Source organism: Pyrgilauda ruficollis, unplaced genomic scaffold, assembly GCF_017590135.1.
Source record: "Pyrgilauda ruficollis isolate IOZ18807 unplaced genomic scaffold, ASM1759013v1 scaffold15, whole genome shotgun sequence".
NCBI lineage: Eukaryota > Metazoa > Chordata > Aves > Passeriformes > Passeridae > Pyrgilauda > Pyrgilauda ruficollis.
In genome coordinates this window covers 15,412,919-15,419,308 of record NW_024513654.1, presented here as the reverse complement: position 1 = coordinate 15,419,308, position 6,390 = coordinate 15,412,919, and the positions used below count along the sequence as shown (strand labels likewise).

General features: G+C 40.7%; 1 long non-coding RNA gene across 3 annotated transcripts; it reads right to left on the bottom strand.

The window, feature by feature from the left end:
* Nucleotides 1-1,486: 1,486 nt before the first annotated feature.
* On the bottom strand, nucleotides 1,487-6,384 carry LOC121350360. Of its 3 annotated transcripts, XR_005954656.1 has the most exons (4): nucleotides 6,002-6,384; nucleotides 5,421-5,586; nucleotides 4,809-4,855; nucleotides 1,487-4,508 (listed from the first exon to the last, which is right to left on the bottom strand). It is a non-coding gene; the product is annotated as an uncharacterized LOC121350360 (long non-coding RNA). The 3 variants fall into 3 exon arrangements; XR_005954655.1 differs by having other exon boundaries at nucleotides 4,809-5,586; XR_005954654.1 differs by having other exon boundaries at nucleotides 1,487-4,855.
* Nucleotides 6,385-6,390: the final 6 nt, after the last annotated feature.

The following is a 6,390-nucleotide window of genomic DNA, read 5'->3' as shown; positions in this document are numbered from 1 at the left end:
CCCTTTCTCACAAGTCAAGCCCTCCCGCCATCCGTTCTTCTGTACCCCTCTAGCTCTCCAGCTGGCCCACGATTTCCTTAAACATCACGACAAATAAACACAACTCGCCGATGCCTTGTGGAATTGTAATGTTTAAAGCAATACCCAGGTTTCTATTTACCCAGTGGGGCACAGCTGTCCCCGCGGCCGGAGGGGCCCCGGTGCAGGCTGCCGGGCAGACCCCATCCCCAGCCGTGCTCTCTGGCCGTGCCTGCAGAGCTCTGCTCCGCCCCCTCTGTGCCTTGTGCAGGCTTCAGCTCAGGCAGGTCTCCAGCACAACTCGTCTGTGTTGGTCTGAATTCCACACCTAACTTTCCACATGTTTATAGGTCGGTATTGCCTTATAGGGTGGGCAAATCCTATGTAAAAATGAAAATAAGTAGTTACAGGTTCAGGACAAAGCACCACGGGTGCATCACATCCACCCTTTTACTTTGAAACTACATCATGTGAACCACTTTGCCATTTACGTCACCCTCGCTTCTCTGTCAGAGCTTCCTCTGAGGCACTATTAAATGCTGTGCTAGGTGGAGATCTATGACAGGATAACAGGTCTTCTGGGTAGAGGGGAAGGAGCAGATGTTAGAAGAGATTCAACTTGTCTGATGTTGTTTTTTTGTTAAATACATACTGGCTCCTACAGACTGTCATCTACCTGTAACGACCTGCAGAGCTACAGTGCTTTGCTCTTGTTCTAGGGCCTTCACAATTTCTGAAATTTAGTTTATCTATATAATTTTGCAGGTGTCCACACCCTTTTTTTCCCTAAAGTTAGCTGCTTTGAATCTTATTACACTTCTCTCCTCCATGAGTCCTTAAAATTAATAACAAATGAATCCTAACCCATAAGGCTTGCAGTAATTTTCCTGACAGTGATATGAAGCAACATCCCATTAAGCTCCTCTACCATTTATCTGAAGAGTTAGAACAATGTCAGACCCAATCAATCTTAGATTAGGTGCGAAGAACAAACAATGAACACTAAAAATCACACCAACACATTTTGCTTCAGCTAAGTAAAGATTTAACCAAACAGGAAAATAAATATAGTCCATGGCAAACATATTGAGAGACTACCTTCATTATTTGCTTTTTTGTGTACTGTCTATGCTAACTGCAAAAATCACTGGCACTGACAGTTGTGTAGTAGCTACTGCTAGACTGAAAAGTCAAATGCAGGTAGCAAATAATCTAAATATTTACCCTTTGCTCTATACTCCTTCATATGGATCACACAAAAGAAGGCAGCACTGGAATACAAGAATTCCTCCAACTTCTGCTTGCTTGTTCTTTTCTAGTATGAAAACCGTATTTTTCCTGAAAATGTAACATCACTCACAGAAGAGATCATTCAAACCTGCATTAAAACAATAAGAATTTATTTGATTACTGAAAGTTAAATTTGGCCGGTAGCTACCTTTGCTACAGGTGTGGTAAGCAGAAAACATGTATTTTTGGTAATCAAGTTAGCTTAAAAAAACATACAGATTAATGGCTGCAAGTCTGTTTTACAAGGTCAGTTTATAGCATAGGTTGTACATTTTCTTAGACTAGGTAGAGCCTAATGATACTAATACACTATAAACTGAGTAACAGGGAGCTAGCATTTCTCAAGCAATAAAAATAAATATGAGAAAAAGGAAACAAGAATATTTAGGCCACAGTCTTAACAGTCGTTGGGAGAATGACCATTAAGAAGACAGGTACTTCATCTGTGACAAATGTTTTATTTTGTTTAAAGAGAGACAAAAACATTACAGAAACCTAAATTGTATAATAATACACACAACAGCAAATGTAGCAATTTTAGAAGAGGGCATTAATCCCCATGTATGGATCAAGAAGCACAATTTTTAACTAAGGCTTGCAAAGAAAAAGTAATTGAATTACAGTGATATTCACAGACAAAACAAACACTGTTTTCCTAAGCTCTGTATCAGGTCACCTGGGGAATTGTAGGTATGGAGGTCTGAAAAGTAGTAAAACTGTTTACATGGAACATGATTACCTATGAATGAAGAAAGGTTATATAAGGTATAATAATGGAGAGATATAATTAATACAAATGATAAGGTTGGGTGAGACTTCTTCAAGGCTTAGTAACATCTGATTTGATTGCAAACGTGCTACACAATGTATCACCTGTACTGGGCATGTGGAGAGTTTAATACTTAATACTATCAGTGACATAGTAAAAAAATTGCTAATTAATTGCATATTCACATTAAAGGGGAAAACACCTGCACCTCAGATAAACATAAAGCAAATTCTAGCCTTTAAACAGCCTGACCAGTTGGCCAGTAATATTCTAAACTCTGTGTTGTCCACATGCAGTAAGTTAAACAACAAGGATTTACTCTCAGAGAGTACTGGTATATTCTCAGCTGAGGAAGGGGTTCCCCTTCAGTCAAGGTAAAAGGATAAATATGTCACTGTTAAAAGAACTGAGAAAATGCAATAACAGAACTACCTTATTGTTAAAAATTAAGGATTCAGTGCATATAACAGGATTAAAACCAGAACTGGTTTCACCTAACCAGGAAAATACACAGAATGAAAGAGTTCTTTTTTTTTTTAGGCATGTGTGCCAGATCACTGTCCAACACAGACAGTAGCACTTTTATAGCTTTTTAAAGTCACTGTAATAAGAAATTAGCAGTAACATAGGGGGATGTATGCATTTGTGTGATTAAAGTTAAGCTAGTAATTTTCCATACAGTTACCTATTTTCAGTTAAGACATGCAGCTGGATGACATCCTTTACACAACAAGAAAAGAAACAATGAATAGAAAAATTGGAAACACACAGACTTGACAGCACTGACTGAAGTCAACAGGAAATGTCTCTTTCACCTCCTTATCTTCTAACTTAATTCTTTTATTAATTTATTCATTCAGTATTTTTATCCTGAGAACAACCAATGGACAATCCTTTTTTCATATATGTCTTGTTATGAAATTGCCACTATTTATTTTGGAGTGGAAATAACAATCATAAGTTATGCTTTTTTTTCAGCCCAAGGCCAGTTTGCTACAAAGCTCTATTTATACAATTACAATTCGAATTTATTCCAGAATTTTATCTATGTGGAAAAGACATGCTTCCATTAGAAGCCTAACAAGACTGTACTTAAGAGTTTCACACTTACTGTCTCTCAGCTTTCAGGCCATACATAAAATACTGTTTCATTCTAAATTATATTTAACCTACCTACTTTGAAGATCACTTTCCCTCACTATACATTTTATGTCACATATCCTGAAGAGGGATCTCTACACTGCTACTTCATAAGGTTTTTTCATAGGAGTATTTGAACAATTTCCACACTTACTCTAAATTATGCTTAGGCTCATTTGGTCTTTTAGGCAACATCTATTTTTCTACTAGGGCAGATAAAGAAGGCAAGACCAAAAGCACCAATTGTCTATGAACAATTAAAGTTTCATGGGGAAGAAATCTTAGTTGCAGGACCAGCCTGAGAAAGGAATTTCACTGAAAGTCCTCTTTGCTTCTGCTGAGGGTGTCCTATTAAAATTGTATTTCAAACACAGAAAAAATATCTAAAACAGTGTATGAGTGTAATTTTGGCTAGTATAAATGGACATAGAGAGGGGTCAGAGTATAAGAACACAATCTGATTTGAATAAACACCAGTATGTCCTGGTTTTGGCTGGAATATAGTTGATTTCTTCTCAGTAGCTGGCACAGTGCTGTGTTGTGGATTGTCAACATAAGAATAATATTGGTAACACATTCATGTCTTGATTGTTGCCAAGTCGTGTTTATCCTGCATCAGGGACTTTCTTGTGTCTCATTCTCTGCCAGTGAGGAGGTGGAGGGGAAAAAAAAAGCAGGGAGGGAGCATAGCCAGGACAGGTGACTTGAACTGGCCAAAGGGATGTTCCACACCATAAAATGCCATTCCTAGAATATAAACTGGGGAATTTTATTACCAGTTACACAGAAGGGCTGATTGGGCCTGGAGACAGGGTCTGGCATTGGTTAGCAGGTGGTGAGCAATAGTATTGTGCATCACTTATCTTTTTCTTTTTATCATCATTACTATCATTATTTACTATTATTTTTATAATTTGTTTCAGTTACTAAATTGTTCTTATTTCAACCGTCAAGTTGTACTGTTGATTCTCCTCCCCATTACACCGGGATGGGTGGAGGGGAGGAGATGCTGCCTGATCCTTAGTTACCGGCTGGGGTTAAACCAGGACACACCAGTGCCTTTGAACAGCCGCTAAATAAGCTTACAATGGATAAAATAGGTGTAAAGTACAGTAGGCGTGACCCCTATTGCATACCTCTGCTGCACTAGCGATGTTAGTTGCATGAGGAGGTGTGATCTCCCATCACACTGCAGAAACAGAAGTGCTTGTTTTAGAGTCATGTTTTAGCAGACCATAGGAGTCCTGCTGGCACAGTCTACCTTGTTTCCCCAGGATTGCCCCTGTATATACTAGGGAAGATTTATAGGAAAATGAAGGATTTATCAGAGCAGCTAAATATAGATCAGGCCAGCATTAGCTAAATATATACTACATCAGGCTAACAAACTCGCTGTCGGGACGCAAAAAGAGTAAATTGCCTGAAACTGTACAATTCTATAGCATTCACCTCTACATGACAACTGTATTAACGCTAAAGGCAGAAGTATTTCTACTGTACATTCAATGTAACAGAACGACTCCAATTCACGACCTCTTAATCCCCCAGCTGCTCCTGAAAGGGAGGAGACAGATTGTGAAGGGGCACTCACCCTGCAGTCCTTCTGTCAGGCACCACGGGATGAGCCTCTCTGACGCACTGCCAACAGCAACAGGGTGGAATTCAGATTTAACAGCTCACCATTTATCCTGTCCTCTTTCTGTCCAGCTTGGTCTTCACTTTTACATGCACTAGGGACTGGAAAAAACCCAGACTGCCTCAAACTAGAATCCCATGAGGACATTTTCACAGGAATTAACATACTGTGTTAAAATTAGGCACCCACACAGTTCTAAATCCAAACAGTTGATTGAGGTGAAAACTACCAAATGCCTTGCTCCAACCAGGATGAGTTAACTTGAGAGACAGTTCCATGTCTAAACTGAGGCCAGAAGTGTGGGTGTACTTGATGTAGGCACAAATGTTTTAAACTGGGTAGCTCAGGTAGGGGTAAGAGCATCTCTATAGCAGCACAGACCTCCCTGGAAACCAGCAGATCAACGTCTACCCAAATTCCCTGACAGATTTTGTTGATTCCTTGTTGATTCTGCTGACCATATGAAACAGTGTGCTGCCACTTCTTAACAGCAATTTTAACCAAAGCTGACTAGTTTAAAGTTACTTTTGATATCTCTTCAATTCCATCTTTGGGTACAGAAATTACCTTAGGTAACTAGTCTGGCCATGTCTTCCTACATTTTTATGATAGGAGGATTCTGTGAATTTCCAGCTGTGAGATACCACCTTTTATAGAAGGCAAGCAGTGGGGAAGCTAAAATCAGGCATTAAATGTAGCACATCTTGTCTTACTTCTTTTCCCCCTCATAACTCTGAAAAATAAGACACAGAAAAATAAACACATATGAAGAAAGCTATTACCAGAACTTCAACTAGTGGGTTGTTTTGGTTGTTTTTTTTTTTTTTTGGGGGGGGGGGGGGGAGGATGGTGGTGGAGGAGACTTGTTTGTTGGTTGGTTTTGTGGTGGTTTTTTTTTTTGTTTGTTTGTTTTTTGGTTTTTTTTTTTTTTTGTTTTTTTTTTTTTTTTTTTGGGGGTTTTTTTTGTTTTGGTTTTTTTTAAAAATTTTTTTAATTTTTTTTTTTTTTTTTAATTTGGGGGGTTTGTTTTTCCTAGAAAGGATTTAAAGCAACCAGCCACATCCACGACTTTCCCATAAGGAAATCTACCAAGGAAAAAAAAGTCGCCCCAGAACCCCAAATCTACGGGTTTATAACAGAAGTGCAACCTTTTCCAGCGTTTACACCTCGTAAACCCATCCTGCGAGGCGAGTCCTGTGTCCGGCGCGGCGGGGCCGCAGAGCTCCACGGCAGGTGAGCGGCGGCCAGCGAGATCCAAGGGGAACTCCCGAAAGAGGGAGAGCTGCCGGAGGGCGACCTCGCCCTGGGGGACGAAGGATTTTGACACCCGAAATCTCTGCCTCTCACGACGGCACTGCACCCACTGTGCTCAAATTACGAGGCGTCTAATTACCCTTTGTCTTGGCAGACGCCGCCAGGGACGCGGAGCGCGGCCACCAGGAAGCGGGCGGGCCGCGACACGGTCCCTCCGCGGGTGCAGCCCGGGGCCGCCCTTCGCGCCGCAGCCCCGTCCGCCTCCGCCGGGCGCGGCCCCCCC